This window comes from Papio anubis, chromosome 7, assembly GCF_008728515.1.
Source record: "Papio anubis isolate 15944 chromosome 7, Panubis1.0, whole genome shotgun sequence".
Lineage (NCBI taxonomy): Eukaryota > Metazoa > Chordata > Mammalia > Primates > Cercopithecidae > Papio > Papio anubis.
Genome location: NC_044982.1, coordinates 92,849,399 through 92,866,619, shown reverse-complemented (window position 1 = coordinate 92,866,619; position 17,221 = coordinate 92,849,399). Strand labels below are relative to the sequence as shown.

General features: G+C 37.2%; 1 long non-coding RNA gene across 1 annotated transcript; it reads right to left on the bottom strand.

Moving 5' to 3' along the window:
• Positions 1 to 2,987: 2,987 nt before the first annotated feature.
• On the bottom strand, positions 2,988 to 13,905 carry LOC103886054. The gene is made up of 3 exons (XR_649456.4): positions 13,845 to 13,905; positions 4,467 to 4,584; positions 2,988 to 3,388 (listed from the first exon to the last, which is right to left on the bottom strand). It is a non-coding gene; the product is annotated as an uncharacterized LOC103886054 (long non-coding RNA).
• Positions 13,906 to 17,221: the final 3,316 nt, after the last annotated feature.

Sequence of the window (17,221 nt, the reverse complement as noted above, 5' to 3'; positions counted from 1 at the left end):
TACATGTGAGTCTTTCAACTTTATAAAGGAGTGAACATACTACTGTGTTGGCAACATATTTGTTTGCTTCTGCCAAGTAAAAATGAGGAACGGCTTAACAATAAACCTTAAATTGGCACTGGTCACATGTGACTCTTCTACAAAACAAAGTGAAGATTGGGATTTTTTTAAAGTCATAAAATTATGTGTGTGTGTGTCTGTGTGTGTTTTCTGGATCTTTTTTGAACAATAGTTCTTAGAACAAAACCAATGATTACCAGATGGTAATTTAGTTTTCAAAGGGCACTACTTATGTGGTTTGGTGATAGCATGTGTTTTAATGTTTCTAAAGGTATATATATTTATTGAGTACAGTAGCCAGCTTACTAAAGTAACATATGTCATCTTTTAATTACATGTCATGATCAAGATGGCATTAACATTACTGAAAGCCGGGCGCGGTGGCTCACGCCTGTAATCCCAGCACTTTGGGAAGCCGAGGCGGGTGGTCAGGAGTTCAAGACCAGCCTGGCCAACATGGTGAAATCCCATCTCTACTAAAAATACAAAAATTAGCCAGGCGTGGTGGTGTGTGTCTGTAATCCCAGCTACATGGGAGGCTGAGGCAGGAGAAACGCTTGAACCCAGGAGGCAGAGGTTGCAGTGAGCCGAGGCCACGCCACTGTACTCCAGCCTGGCAACAGAGCGAGACTCTGTCTCAAAAAAAAAAAAAAAAAAAAAAAAAATTACTGAAAATAAGTCTTAATGAATCAATTGATTAATCATATGTACACATAGTTTATACAAAGGAATCATATATATTTGAATTTTCTACAACATAACAGTTAAATTTTTACTTCCAGAAAAATACTAGGAGTTATCCACAGATTCAATTCTTGTACATGATAGAAAAATTGATCATAGCTATGTTAATAGAACAGAGAAGGTACAGCATAGGAGAGAATGCTCATTAACTGTGTGACATCATCTGATGTAACCAAACTAAATTTTTTATTAAAGTATATCCTTAAGAAGTTCTATAAGACCATAGGTCTAAAGTGTGGGGATATAGTACCATACACCTTTGCACTACCCTTCTCAAATGGAATGAAGGGGGTGAAAAATGAACCTGGAATTATTAATTATTAAGAAATGTGGCCTCACTGAGAAGTATTTCATACAACTGCACTTGAAGCAATGAAGATAGACCTGGAAGTTGGAATTGGAATATATTTTAGGTTGTCTAAGAAACAGTTTTCATTCACTTCAATCAATCTATGAACATAACGAAAGCCTTGAAACATCTATTCAGGAACATACATCATAGAAAATACAGAAGACACAGATAGTTTGTTTCACTTATCTGGTTTTACTCTATCCATAGAAAACAAATAGCATTTTAATAAGTATTTTTCCAGAAATTTCTCTACTTCAAAAAATATGCACGTATATTATCTTTAATACAAGTATGGGATAAGAGTGGATTTTAAACTAGTTTTTAATGAGATTTTTAGCTTCTTTTAAAAATGTCATAGTAAACATTAAACATCTTTTCATATCAATAATGATTATTTTATTCTTTTTAGCAGTTTGTTTGCATTTTTCCTGAGCAGAGTTACCAATATTATTCAATAACTTCTTGGAGGAGTGGTATTCAGGTTTTTCCTAGTTTTGCCACAATAAACAACATCGTGAAGGAAATTATCTAATCTTGATAGATTATCTCCTTAGGATATATTCTAGGACTACTTTCAGATCCAAGGATATGAATATGCAATACCATCCATATAGTATGACATCCCTTTGGTCCCCCACACACTCAGGGCAAAGGCCTGAAAAAGAACCTGAAGGACACAAAGGTAGATCACAGACAAAGAAAAGTAATTGTGCTACCTTAAAAGCCACATGAAATGGGGCTACTCACTGTGTTCTCCTTAGTGTGAAAGCCAAATACTGTGTGCGTGTGTGTGTTTGTATGTGCGTGCATGTATTAGCTATCTATTACTGAATAACAAATTAACACAAATTTAGCATTTTTTAAAACACACATTTATTTTCTCACAGTAGAAGAATTAGGACACAACTTAGCTGAGTCCTTTGCTTCAGGGTCTGTCACAAGCTGCAATCAAAAAGTTGGCTAGGACCTCATCTGAAGACTCACTTGGGGAAGAAGTCACTTCCAAGCTCACTTAGGTGCTTGTTAGTTGACAGAATTCAGTTTCCTTGGGTTGTGGGACTGAGGGACTCCTTCCTACCTTGCTGTTGGACTTAGTTCCTACAGGCCTCTCAGTTCTTTGCCACGTGAGCCTCTTCAACATGGCATATTGCGTTATCAAAGCTAGCAAAGAAGAGAATTGGCTTGCAAGATGGAAGTTACAATTTTACATAATCACAGAAGTGACATCCCATTGCTTTTGCTGTAATCTTAAAGGCTAGAAGTAAGCCACAGGCTTATAATCAAGGGAAGGAGATTACCCCAGACTGTGAATACCAGGAGGCAGGGATCACTGGGGTCCTTACTGACTGCCTGCCACCATGAGGCTGTGGTTGGAGGTGTATAATAACCTGAGATAAGCTGGTGAGGTATGCATATGTCAGAAATGTGTTTCTAGACATGACAGAAGATTTTTTCAGCTATGCAAAGTTGTGGAATAAACAGTTTTATTTGTTTTAATAGTCCCCAGTATTTAACCTTTAATTTTCTGAGGTATGAAGATTGATCTGATGTCGATATTTCTATAATTATCAGGAAACATTTTAAAGTGTTACATGTTAAAGAAAAAATTGCCTTACTTCCCCTTGTGGCTTTTATTATTTAATATTTAATTAAATTTAAAACATCTTAATTGATAGCCTGTGTGTACATACTTTAACCAACCACATTATTTATATTATTTCAGAAAATGAAAAATATCTATTATGATAAAATATGGCTCTTATTGCATTTCAACTTTAATTTGCCTCATAATATAGATGTGACCAATAGTAATAATGAGATATCAATGTTCTATTATTGAATATTTATTGTACTTATTGGAAAAATACCCCTTATAACACTCTTTTAAAAACACATTTCAAGTGCATGTATACAAACATATAACCAATCACAAGAAAGAAGGACTGATGACAAATGACATTAAGTGATAACTTTCTGATGACTGTGAAGGTCCCATTTTTCTAATATCTGTACAATAGTTTTCCTATTTCACCAGTGATTTTGGGTTCCTGCTGCTGAAAGTTCATCCGTACAAGGTCGTAATCCGTGGTTGAATGGCAGATGGAGCCCAGGGCATTCACCTTTCCCCAAATTGGCCTTTAACTGGCATAAGCAGTAGCTTGAATTACTGATTCCGCTGATGGAATTGTGTTCTCTCCTCTGACCAATGAGAGTGTCTTCCTTTTTCTTTTCCTTATTTTTAAAGAAGATAAGAAAAATGGTGATAAATTAATGACTTTTTAAAGGGCGATACAGAAACTGAAACATTTGTGAATAAAATGCAACTTAATGATAAAGCACGGGCTTCCCAGCTTCGTTCTCATTAAAGAGGGAAGTATTTATGTACCTAGTAAAGGTTTAAAAATAACTAAGCAGCCAGAAGTACCGACTGAGAGTTAGGGAATAATGAATCTGCAAATCATTATTGATTAAGCTGTGAATTCAAGATTGCTTCTTAACCTAAGAAAATTTCTGGACCCATACTTTTTTATTTTATTTTGTCAAATGAATTCAATTCAATTAGTAGTTATTGAACACTTACTCAATGCATGATACTCTAGGAAGGTGAAAAATATTCAGATTCAATCTTTGACCTGTTAGGGAATACAGCTTCCCGAAGCAATGTCAAGGTACTCTCCCAACCCCACCTACCCTCTCTCCTCAAGGCAGAAGTCTAAGTCGTTCGCTTACAGGACATTTTGTCCTATAGCAGGTGCACAAGCCCGATGTTTAGGCCTTTAGCCCAACTCCTCAGCCCACCCTGGGGTGCGGCTTTTAAGGAGTAACTATAATTTCCAGACCTGACTGCAGGGTCACTCAGAACAGTGGTGGAAGGCAGAAGTCCCCATTCATAAAGCAGCTAAGATAGCTAAGAATCCAAGCCTGGCCGGGCGCGGTGGCTCACGCATGTAATCCCAGCACTTTGGAAGGCAGAGGCGGGTGGATCATGAGGTCAGGAAATCGAGACCATTCTGGATAACACGATGAAACCTCGCCTCTACTAAAAATACAAAAAATTAGCCGGGCCTGGTGGCGGGCACCTATAGTCCCAGCTACTCGGGAGGCTGAGGCAGGAGAATGGCCTGAACCCGGGAGGCGGAGGTTGCAGTGAGCCGAGATTGCGCCACTGCACTCCAGCCTGGGCGACAAAGCGAGACTCCGTCTCAAAAAAAAAAAAAAAAAAAAAAAAGTCCAAGCCCACCAGCAACCCCTTAGACTTCCAGGATGTCAGAAGCTTGGGTAACCAAATGGAAGAAGACCTCCTTCTTACCTCCAAGTTTCATGGAGAAGAAGGCCAGAGCAGGAGTCCTGATATTTGAATTCCAGCTTTGCCACTGAACGCACCAGTTCGACGTCCATGGGCACATTTTTAATCTGGTTTTTTTCCTCTATTAAAATAAAACCAGGAATAATATTTTACATGAAAGTTGAAAGGATAAAATGAGGTAACAATCAATAAAAAAGCAAATTGTATGCAAATCCTGTTTTGTTTTATGATAAATGCAGCTCAATGAATGTACGATAAATAAATGAAATTTATGTCAGAGGGAAGTGTTGTCCCTGAGTTAGCAATAGTCCTCTGTTAGATGACTTAAAATAGGAATCCCAGAGTAAAAAGATAAAGAAGCTAGATTCTGCCTAAACCTTGAGGAAGGAGGAAGGAGATCAAATATGAGCCACTTCACTGTAACACTCAGCTCTCAGGATCCAAATTTCTAGAAAATGACTATTTGCCTTGACTGTCCAATGACTTGCTCTCCCTAGTAGTATAAGGAAGGAGGGAGAGGATAGGGAGATGATGAGTTGGCATTAATTAATGAATTAATTTTCAAAATATTTTCAGTAAAATTCAGCTGCAGGTACATGGGCTAAGCGAAATGCTTTGATTCCAAGATCAATATCTTTAGTGACAATTGTATCCCTTGAACTAACCTTACACATATTACTTTCCTTTAAAATAAAAAAGCAGAGTCTAGGTGCATTGGCTCACACCTGTAATCCCAGCACTTTGGGAGGCCAAGATGGTGGATCACCTGAGGTCAGGAGTTTGAGACTAGCCTGACCAATACAGTGAAATCCCATCTCTACTACAAATACAAAAATTAGCTGCGCATGATGGCTCATGCCTGTAATCCCAGCTACTCGGGAGGCTGAGAAAGGAGAATCACTTGAACGTGAGAGGCAGGCGTTGCAGTGAGCAGAGATGGCGCCACTGCACTCCAGCCTGGGGGACACAGCGAGATTCCATCTCAAAAAAAAAAAAAAAAAAGAAAAGAAAAGAAAAGAAAAGAAAAAAAGGAAGCATACATTTACAAGAAAGAGAATCTGATTTTTCATGCACATTTGCTATATGCCTGACACTTTGCAGTATGTATATTTTAATTGTTGTTTTGGCAAAAGCAAGAATTAATTGAGGTCTTAAATGAGCCAAGCACTGGGTTATTTATGGACCATATTATTTTATATTCTCAGCAACTCTGTGAGTTGATACCATTCTCACTTGACAGATGACAACAAACTGTGACTTAGGAAGACAAGGGGACTTGCCTAAAGCCACATAATGAGGACACGAAGGATCTGCAAAACTTCAGACCTCTGTTCTTTATTATGGGTGTATTGAGATAACAGAGGCTTTGATAGGCACTCCAGAAATCTTCATACTAGCCTGCAGTTCAAGGGTAGTTATTCTCACATAATACATATAAAGAAACCAATCTTGCCCCCAAAATCCTTCCCCTTCCATGAGGTTTCTCATGAAAATAGACCATTAATAAAATTCTATTTAAAATTCTGCCTTTACTACATCACCAACTTCATGATGGCTCACCAGCTATGGGCTATATATCCATATATAAAGTCTTCGCCCATGTCCCGAAGACTTCTATTTATGTATTATAGATACACTTCTCTCCTTCAAATTCTTTGTCTTACCAGGGTTTCCAAACGACTCTTTGAGTCCGTCAAATCCAAATCACAGCAGTTTTTGCCTCTTCCTCTTTTAAACAGTCCCACTCATTCCAGTGATTTACTGTCACCCCAACACATGCCCTGCTAAATTCCCCAAAATGGGCTTGTCCACCTCCAGCTCCTGCAGGGCTGCAACCCCAGCTCCCAGGTCTTCAGAGACCAGCTGCCTGGAACATCACAGGCACACAGCAGAGTTCATGAGAGGCAGTGACAACATAGGTTTATGCATGCAGTTGATTCTCCTTGGAAAACACTTCTTAAAAAAAACCTTTGCCTGTCTTGATTCAATTTGGTCAGAATAAAGTTCCTTAAAAACAAACATGTCTTTCAAAAATGTGTTTATAGAAACATTTTTTAAAGAAACATTTCCTTTAGCATGGTATGGCCCAACTTTTCCATTTGGTTTACCTAAGAGATGAACTTATGGTTAAGATGTTTATAGAAATCCTTTTAATTTAAAAAATTTCTTATGAAACATTTTGAAAGCAGCAACATTTAGACCTTTTCAAATAGTAAATTGTATGTCCAATACTTAAAAAGTACTAAAATATAGTAAAGACTAGATTTTTAAATCAAGTTTTTAAATATTCATTTGTTTACATACACTAAATACTTTGTCTTGTTACTTATAGAAGATGATTAAGAATCTTCGAGAAATAAAGATCTGACCAAAAATATAAAATATATCTTACAGGATAAATTTTCACCAAATAACAACGTTAGGGTGCAGCTTTAGTAAAACTTTATGGTGAGTTTTTATGTTCATTGAATATTACAGGGGGAGGGATAATTGAACACAATTTAATCAAAAATCCACTTTTCTATGAAATCAAGACTGATTACAAGCTGCATAACGGTTGAGTTATAGAATGATTCCTCTCATGACATGGCAATCATTTCTGGAAACATAAAAAAATAGTTGCCAAGAAAAATTCTCCAATGAGGAATTGAGTTAATGTGGTAGATTTCTCCCCCTTCCTTCCATCTGAATATTTAACATAAGAGAAAAGTCCTACTCTGTTTTTCAGCTGGAATCACAGCAGTTTCTGTTTCTAACCTGGGAAGAATGTGGTTGGGACTGAAAAGCCCCCTGTCCTATTGTTAGACTCCTCGGCACTGATCCTTGCTTTTAACATCATAATGAAGGATGCTCTTTAGTGGATTATCTTGAGAAGGGATTAACTCCTTCAAGTCTTCTTAGGGGGCAAGGTGTTTTGAGCCCTAAATACACACCAATTGCCTGCTTAACTTTTCATCTTATTTTGAAAACTGCCCAGCTGGAATTCAAATTCTTTTCCATAGAGCTGAATTTTATTAGTAGCAAAGTTGGAGTTGGGGGCGGCAGATGCTAAATATAAGCACTGTTCTTTTAATCTCATGGGGCCAAATGTTTCAGATATTTCACTGAGACAGGCACGTCAGGATAAGACTCAATCTAAACTCTGCTGTAAACTTTGCAAGCACTAAATCCTGGCCCCATCTCCCAGGCCCATGACTTAAGCTCTCTAGAAGACCATGCTTTTACTAGGATTCTACCTTTAAACTCCTCTTGCCTATATGGCCCTTGTACCACGGCTTTTAATGTTATTATCCACATTGTTTTAAGTCACACTCAAAGTAGAATTCAAATGCCTGGTAAACACACATGCACACACACACACACACACACACACACACAGTTGAAAAGAGGACTAATTGCTCTATAATTTACAATCAACTGGTTTCCTTAGCCTCTGCTGCTTTATCTTAATAACCATTTATTTCTGTCTCCCTATTACATTAATACTGAAATCTTGCATTTGTTTCGTATTCACCTTCCCCCTTCTCTAACCTCATTTCTGTTATTAACTACCCATTGTATTATGATATGATTTGCCATGAAACTAGACAGTTCTAAATTTGTCCTTTCTCCTCCTTTTCTGTTAATTCAAACTTCTTTTCTTAATAGATTACAACTTTTCTTTTGTTCAACCAGAAGAATATTTTCAACACTGAAAACACTCATTTTAAAGGTGTTTGTTAAATGTAGGAAATTAGTTTTAAACACACACATGCCAAAAAAAAAAAAAAAAAAAAAAACCACTTTTTCTTGGAACTTTGTCTTTTAGACTGATTTATTTTTTAATCAAATTGCAACACACATCACCTGTAGCTTTTTTAATAAAAAGATATAAATTAATTAGGATTTGCTAGGCTACATGTGTAAGAAGTTTTAAATATTAGAAAATCAAAATATATGTATATGCGCCAAAAACTACAACAAAAAGATCTTAATAAAATGAAGTTTCACGATTTTTTACAAACAAGGGTATCTAGGTGCAGTTTTCTTGTGAAGAAAATGAAATGAACTCTCAGTCTTTATATAGAAATCTATATATATATACATATAATAACTGTATTCTAGAGGCTCTGCTTTAATTGTAAATAATCCTCCACATTCTTTCAGTGTAAACTCTTTAAGGAGTCATGAATTTTATTTATACTCTCTCTCTCTTTGAGAGTCTTTTGTTTATTTGCTGTTTCGTTCTTTGTGAAATAACACTCCCAGAGGAAAATCCCCCTCTCTGCTTAAGGAATTAGGCCAGAGACAAAAGCAGGGAATTCTTTAAGCCTTGTTTTGTGCTACGAGAAATGTTTGACATTTCTGTGGAGAGGTGTTTAGTTTGGATTCATTAGGTCTTAGGGACTCTTTTCTCTTTTCTGGCCTTTCAGTTTCTGTCACTGTTTTTTTCTGTGTTTGGTAGACTGAAGAGAATTTACCAGGGTGTAATTAGGTTTCCTACACTGGAATAGCAAAAATCCAGTTGTTGCAAATGGGTAGACCAAGTATTCCCCTGGCTCAGCAGGCCAAAACCTGAACCTCACTTTCTGATACCCATCTGGGTAGGAGAATGTTCAGCAGCGGAAGCAAGGGGTAAAAAACACTTTCAAGAAAGTTTATGCCCCGAACGAAATAAATACCTCTCGTCAGCATCTTTAAACAAAGCTGCTTGACCATCACTCCCACAGTTCTACCCTGGAAAGCCAACGCCTTTGGTTTTTCTGTGCTTCCTCTCAGACCATGAAATAAAATTAGTTTTAAGACCCTTTTTTTTTTTTTAACACAAAAGGATATTTTTTTTTTAACTTTTTAAATCTTACAACAGCTTGGCTGGCCTCTACTTCTTCCCAAGATCATTTGAAGGCTGTCTGTTGCCTGACTTGGGAATGGTATAGTCTGATAGGATATCCCAGCCAGATGATTTGCCTTCTGCAAAACAACACAGATACTTGCTGGATTATTAGTTTCGCTTCCTGAATTAGTAGAAGCTCAAATATTTGGTAATTCCCCAAATCCTGAGGAGCCAGAAATAGAGCTCGGTGTTTTTTTTTTTTCTTTTTGGGTATGACATTATAGACTAAACCATGATGATCTATCTGCATTCTGCCTTTACTACTGCTGTTATCAAAGCATGGAAAGGGTAGCAGTGTGTCCTAAAGGCTCCACTTAAGAACAGTTCAGAGATTAGCAAGTACCAGCCATACAGTCTGTATAGACTCCTTTCCAACTAAATCCCAGTTGATGTTCCAAAGCTTGGCGATCTGAGCCCAATGACCTCTGACTTTGAGCTTAGAAAACGTGCCCTCTAGCAACTGCTGGGCCACATGTTCTCCATTCACACCACACCTGGAGAGTGATGAAGTTAACAGTCAGAGAAAAAGAGCCATGGACAAGCCCGCCGGTGTATTGGGTTGCCAGCTTCCTTTGACTGGCTAACAATAACCCTTTGGCAGATCTGGCTGGGAAAGTATTAACCCTCCCACCCCCGCCCCCCAAAAAAATACAGAAACATTGAAGAAAGACCCAATGCCTCTGATTAAATGGGGGAGAGACCAGATACTAACACCTTCAAATAATGGATTGTATCATTGTGAAGTGTTCCTTCCCAACCCTACTTCCATCCCCATAAAAATAATGATTTGTCTTTCTGGAAATTGTGGAGAAACTGTCACCTTGTCAATCCAGCTCCATCAACAAAGATGTGTATAAAATGCCAACCCCTTTCAGCCTACTATCTCCAGAAAAATCTTCACCACATACTCCAGTGGATCTCTTCCATTAGATACTTAACTCTGCCATGTTAAACTTAATTCTAAACTGAGTATTATTTAAAAGAGTCAAAAACTAAGACTACTGTTTTTCCTCTTCTTTTTAAATCTCTGGATTGTGAATTTTGGTTCGAATCCTTTGAGAGTCTAGAGATCATATCAAAAAGCTTTTTGCAGTTCCACATAATTTAGTGGCCTTTGACAATAAATATAAAAGTAAGGAAAAGTAAGCTGAAATCATTTATTCATAAAAAAGTAAGGAAAGGTAATGTTTGAAATCATTTATTCATTAAAAATGGTAAAAGATAAATCCATCAGACTTTATTCGCAGAAGAGTAAGTTAGAAGAAATAAGATAATTATTTGTGAAAAGGTGTGGACATCAAGAAATGTTAAGTATTTAGGGCATCAGAAGAGTTAATAATTTAAGTGTGAGCCCTGGATCAAATTTTCAAATGTATCCTTTCCTAAAAGAAAGAACACTATGGTTTTTGGGAAGGAAAGGGGGTCAGAAGGAAAAGGAGAAACAGCTGAAATATAACACAGTCAAGCATACGCACTGCAGTCAACCAAAGGTCTTCCCTTGAATTGAGAACTGAAAAACTTATCAGGCAGAGAGTTTGCAATGATAGAAGATGTCCCCAGTCCCTGATATGAGGCTGGCATATTACTGATTAGTTCCCTTGGGTAAAACCTACCATTTTCAACAATGAGCCCATGTTTTAGAGAAGCTTTTCTATCTTCATCCTCTGTAGTGATCCTAAAGTAGTAGGAGAAACAGGAAAGGGAATTCTGGAAGGACTTTCAACCCCCTCTATTTGAGAGAGCAGGGAAGAAGGAAGCAAATGCCATCATCCTTAAAGAAATACTATTTGGGGCAATAACAAAAATGAATAAACTTTTGAGAGGAAAACTCAATTTGCTGTTTCATTATATAGAATAAATTTGGGTTGACTAGATGAATTTAAATAATCATATTTTCCCTTTTTTTTTTTTTTTTTTAGACAGGGTTTTTCTCTGTTGCCCAGGTTGAGGTGCAATGGTGTGATCTAGACTCACTGCAACTTCTGCCTCTGGGGATCAAGCGATCCTCCCACCTCATCCTCCCGAGTGGCTGGGACTCAGGCTCACACCACCACACTCAGCTAATATTTGTATTTTTTGCAGAAATGGAGTTTCACCATGTTTCCCAAGCTGGTCTCCAACTCCTGGGCTCAAGCGATCCACCCACCTTGGCCTTCCAAAGTGCTGGGATTACAGGTGTGAGCCACTACATTTGGCCAATAATCATATTTTTTCTTTCTCTTCTGTTAAAAAGCTCAAAGACAATAATAGAAAGAAGCTCTTGAGTACCCAAAGAAAACAAAGTTTGCTATGCAGTGGCATATTAATAATTCAGTGGCAAGTAAATGGAGCTGTTATAACCAGAATGTTATTAAACAGAATGTTTAATATTCATATGTATAAACTATATTGTTATGTATAAAAGATACTGTTTTATACATAAGGATATAATAATGATGGAATTTGCTCTGCAAGTATATGTCTAGTCATACTATATAAACTCAGTGATTATAAGTCCCACCAGACTCTTTTCTCTAAATCTACCAAATATTATGTGTTCTAATGTGCAAAGAAAGTTATAAAGAACAGCTTCCATCTTAACCCCAGAGCCTTTGATCCTGGTACCTCAATATGAAGATTCAGGGTCTTCATTAATTGTAATTATTTAGAACCAAATGTGTTTCTATATTTTAAATATTTGTGTAAATACACTTCTTATATTCTAAACAAAAAAAGTTACTATCCCACATACTATTCCTGTTATTTCTTCATTACTTCACAGATTAGAACTTTAAATAAACATGATCCTTAAAATTCTTAGTAAAGACAAATTGACTTCTTGAGTTATTATAAAAAGTGACATATTTTGTGATTAAATGCATGTTTGTAGTTCTGAGACACTGCAAAAAATTAACGTTTCTTTTTGATAGTAGCTTTTATTTTTCTTACAGTGACCAAACCATGTTCCATCCTCCCTCACTTACTTGCAGATAAGGCAGAATGACTTGAGGCATTAAAGATGTGATTATATCCTATATATTTAGTTGGTTCCCAACTCTTCTTGTCTCTGTGTGAGGTCTAAGATACTCATTCCATGGTATAAGAAAATGTGATTGATTTCCAAAGGAAATGGTTGAACCAAAAAGAGATGCATTTTTGAGATGCTATTTTGTTGAACCATTTTTAGAAATAGGCAAACGTTCAAAAAATTACTATAAGTACATTATGGTTTTTTGCAGAATAAATTTGATCTAAACCTTTTGACATTTTGTGCTGTAATATTTAACAGCATTGAGGGAAAGCTAATGGAACCTTTCTAACAAGTACAAGTATTGCTATTTCTCACAATAAGAGCACATTCTCTGTCAAAATTTTTAAAGATTTTTAAATGTTTGCTACTAGATTTGGATTAAATATTGAAAGCAAATGTTTTGCTTACAGGCACTCATGGTAATTTTTGGCATCATGTCAACCAAACAAAACCCCAATATAAGACAATTTTTCATATTTGATGTGGATTTTAAGAGTTCCTTTGCAGATATTATTTTAAATGTGATTATCTCACCTCCTTTTTTTATTGTTACAAAATAAAGACTTTTTTTTTTTCCTGTAGGTTGCCTGTCACTTTTGAAATGGAAAACATGATGAATTATGGCACATTTGCCTTGCTATGCTTTATCAAGCTCATTAGAGATGATGCATGATCTGAACTTTACGGAAGGAAAAAAAAATACATGGACACCCTCTTTCTTATCTTCTCTGTTTACCTCTAAAATTGTTCTGGTTTACTTGTTGCACAAACTGACCACCTATTAAGGAAAAAAATGGTCTTGTCTGTAAAACACATGGCTTTCCTGTAGAACAGCCCTAAACTTGAGCTGTAAATTCTCAAGGAGTGATATCACCTCCAAACATTTAGCTCAGAATGCTTCATTTTATTTTTCCATTGTCATGCTATGCAAACAAACAACTTTATGTGTATGTTTAGATATAATGGGAAAGGTTATTTTTAATTCAATTTTCCAATGAGATAGCCCTATAATGGAAATTTTCAGAAAGAAAACTCCAGTCTTACAAACCCAACTTTCGTCTATGAATTTAAACAAATTTTATTCTGCTTCAGAATCATAATGGTTACTGAATATTCATTTTTAAAGAAAATTTTAAGACTGAGTTTTAAACTGACTTATGCCAAATAAGTTTTAAACAAGTCTTTAAAATCCCAAATGTATTACAGAGATAAAAACCCTATCTCCTTACCTCTCTCTAGAGTACTTTGAAAAATTTGATTTGCACTAAAACCTAAACAGATTCACCATGATGAAGGTCATCAGATAAAAAATGTTTCTCCAAGTTTAATTCAATACTTATCAGCTAGAACAATTCCTTCCTAATCCTTCAGATGTTAAGCGCTATCAAGAGGTAAAATGCAAATGAATATTATTTTAAAATGTTAATACAGAGTTGGAGAAGGCATTTGGCCTCAAAATAAGAAACATGACTACTGTAATAGTAAAGATACATATTACCTGAATTTCTTTTTTATTAATACATCTTTCATTTCTGGCACTTACGATTGATGAGTTTCCTTGGAAATAGAACACTGAGGCACTTATGTTAAAAAGACATCATATTCCAAAACCATGGAGAATTGTGCTACAATTCCTGAACTTCTTGCCTGAGAGAGTCTTCCTGCTGGCCCATGGGTTAATCTTTACTTGTAAAAATGTTTACAAAAATGGCATATATATGTTTGCTTCTGTGATTGATCAGCTCAAATACATGAAATTAATATTTTACATGTAAGTGGTGTTCGCCGTTTTACACCGGGTATCACCGGCATCATCTTATTCTGTTCCTTCTTTCACCTAGGAAATGTTCCATGTCTGGTAGTCTACTAGGTTCTGGAAGGCTGTGTCAACAAGTCAGAGCTCAGCCCTGCCCTGATGGGGATGAGAGTCTGGAGAAAAGATCAGTCTTAATTTAATATCATCTAATCAGATAAAGAATTAAATGGCTCACGACTGAAATGAGTCTGGTGAAGGAGGCATTCAGGGGCTCTTCAAGCATATGTCAGGCAAGACCAGACCTAGCACAGAATGATAGGGGTGCCGACCCAGCACGACAGAGGACGGGAACCTAGCTCCAGATATCATGATGTCAGAAGGCCTCTCTTAGAAAGGTATGCTAAGGTGAATTCAAGGTTTTAAAAGAAAGCCAATGGGGGCTAAAAAGAAGTCATTACCAAGAGGAGTTATTAAGGAGGAGGCTAGTGAGAGAAACAGGGTCAGATCATGTGCTGCCCTGAAGTCATCGTAAGGATACGTTTGTTTGTTCAAAGACTCACAGAAAGCCAAAAACAGATTCAGGGAAAGCTTCAACAAAGGAGAGGGACACAACCTGACTTGCCTTTTTTTTTTTTCTTTGAGACAGAGTTTCACTCTTGTTGCCCAGGCTGGAGTGCATTGGCAGGATCTCGGTTCACTGCAACCTCCACTTCCTAGGTTCAAGCGATTCTCCTGCCTCAGCCTCCTGAGTAGCTGGGATTACAGGCATGCACCACCAAGCCTGGCTAATTTTTTTTTTTAGAGACAGGGTTTCTCCATGTTGGTCAGGCTGGTCTCAAACTCCCGACCTCAGGTGATCCGCCCTCTTTGGCCTCCCAAATTGCTGGGATTACAGGTATGAGCCACCACGCCCGGCCTGACTTGCATTTTTTATAGATGATCAACAAAGAAATTCTATGAGGTAGGCAAATTAAGTGCGATAAAGTCCATTGAACAAATGTAGAAACTAAGATGCCGAGATTCAGTTCCTTGCCAAAGGTGAGATGTGCAGGAGAGTGGTTGATACATCCACATGCCCATGTGCATGGGGTGCATTCATGTGTGTGTGCAAAATTCTGTTCTATTTCTATCATGGATCTCCGTCTGCTGCAGCACGCATTCAAAAACAATGCCATGCTTTGCATTTCATTCTAATTCCAAGCTGGAAGATGTTATTTAGGTACGTTGTGAACCAAAAAACTTAAGAGAATAGTAATTTAACAATGTTTTTCTCTTCAATATGTGCCTATTGGTTGTCTAAGGAATTCTCTGGATAAGTTATTTTCGCATACTTTAATAAACATTTCGGCTCAAAGACTAGAATAACATTTAAATAGTGGCAACACTATCTATTCTAAAAAGCAGTCTAAATAGATTATTAAAACCACATTATACTCCCCACATAAAATAACTTATTATATACCAAACCCTAACTACAAGTACCTTTTCTAGCACTGAAGTAGTATAAACAGAAGATCTGAGAAAAATATGGCTTATGATACTCTGCTCAGTTATGACAAGTGAGCAAACACCATTTGAAGGAAGAAAGTCAGCCATGCTTTATAGGAAAATAGAGGAAAGCCTCTCTCCAATGCTCTCACTTTGGTTCTTCCCATTCTCTGACCCATATGCTGGGTAAGAGGTTAGATCTAGGCATTGTTTCCCCAGGACTTGGTGTACAAAGTGTTTGTCCACCTCTAGAAACAAGAAGGAAATATTTGGACCTGGCATTTGCTCTTGCAGAGAAGGAAGAATGAAGAAGTTACAGCAGGAACATCTCATTTTTGCGAGGAGGAATGATGTGACAAGATCAACGGAGCATGATGATGCCTGGAGTGGTTCTAGAACGGCTGTCAATGTCTACCTTGTATTACAAGCTTAATCAAAAGTGCTTGACAAAATTAATTGGCTAAAGATTCGGCAGCACACGGAAGCCAGAACATCTACAGCTACGTTTGCAGGATGACTGGTTTGAGTATGCCATGCTGAAGCTGGATTACTCTAGGAAGTGTGTTAAGCACAACACAGAGTAAAACAGAAAGACCCATCACCAGGTTGGTTGGCCCTGTGGGTTTCCTGGGTTTTAAGGTGGCATTGTTTAGTAGGCAGTTGGATAAAAGAACACAAAGCTCAAGGGAAAAGACTCTAGACAAACAAACCGATTTGGAAGCAGCAAAAGGGTGTAAGAGGAGGAGACTCAAGCGCCGAAGGCCAGGCCCCAGAAACAGTAACTCCTCTCACACTGATTGCCTCCTTCTCTCTTTTGCTTTTACATCAAACTGTGCATCATCTCATCTGATACTAACTCCTTATACAATCTTTATATTGCCAGTTAAACTGTTAGATCCTTGAGGTCAGGAGAATATAACATAATGTTCTGATATCCTATTGTTCACCCAAAATAGAAGTCAGGAATTGAGAGAACTACCTAAATTCTACCACCAAATCTCAACCCAATCAAACGCCACTAGTTTAAGTATTTCATTACACACAGAGATTAATCTGTTTTGGTTTCTGGGCTCACCTGCCTAAATCATTGTTTACTTCTTAAAGTGAGTGGGGTCAGTCATTCTTCGTGGGGTAGGGTAGGGCAATGAGAGAGTAGAGGTGACATTGAGATTTCACTGGGATGCTTCAGAATTCAGGTTCCCAAATGCAATTAACCAGTTGAGTGAAACTGTATTTTCCAAGACACAACGAATCACACACATATGAAAAAACCCTTTGGAAGGGAGGACACCCACATGCATGCGTTTCCTCTGTCACCTTGTAGAACGTACACAACCTTCTGTGATTGATGCCAAAATTCACTTTTAGTCATGCTTACAGTTCCAAAAAGAAAAAAAAAATTGTTTTTACTGGGCGAGTTTCAAGTTCTGGTTATGTGTGTCCTTTTAATCATTCCCTTTCTGTTAAAATCTAAGGAATTGTCTTAATATGTATGTCCAAGAGGAGATCAAAATCTTTGCAAAGCTAAGGAAGTTTACTTTCAGGTAGAACAAGAGAAATTGATGAGAATGTCTAACATGTGACGTTTAAGATAGTTGACAATTTGGAGGGACTTAGAAGACTTTACAGGT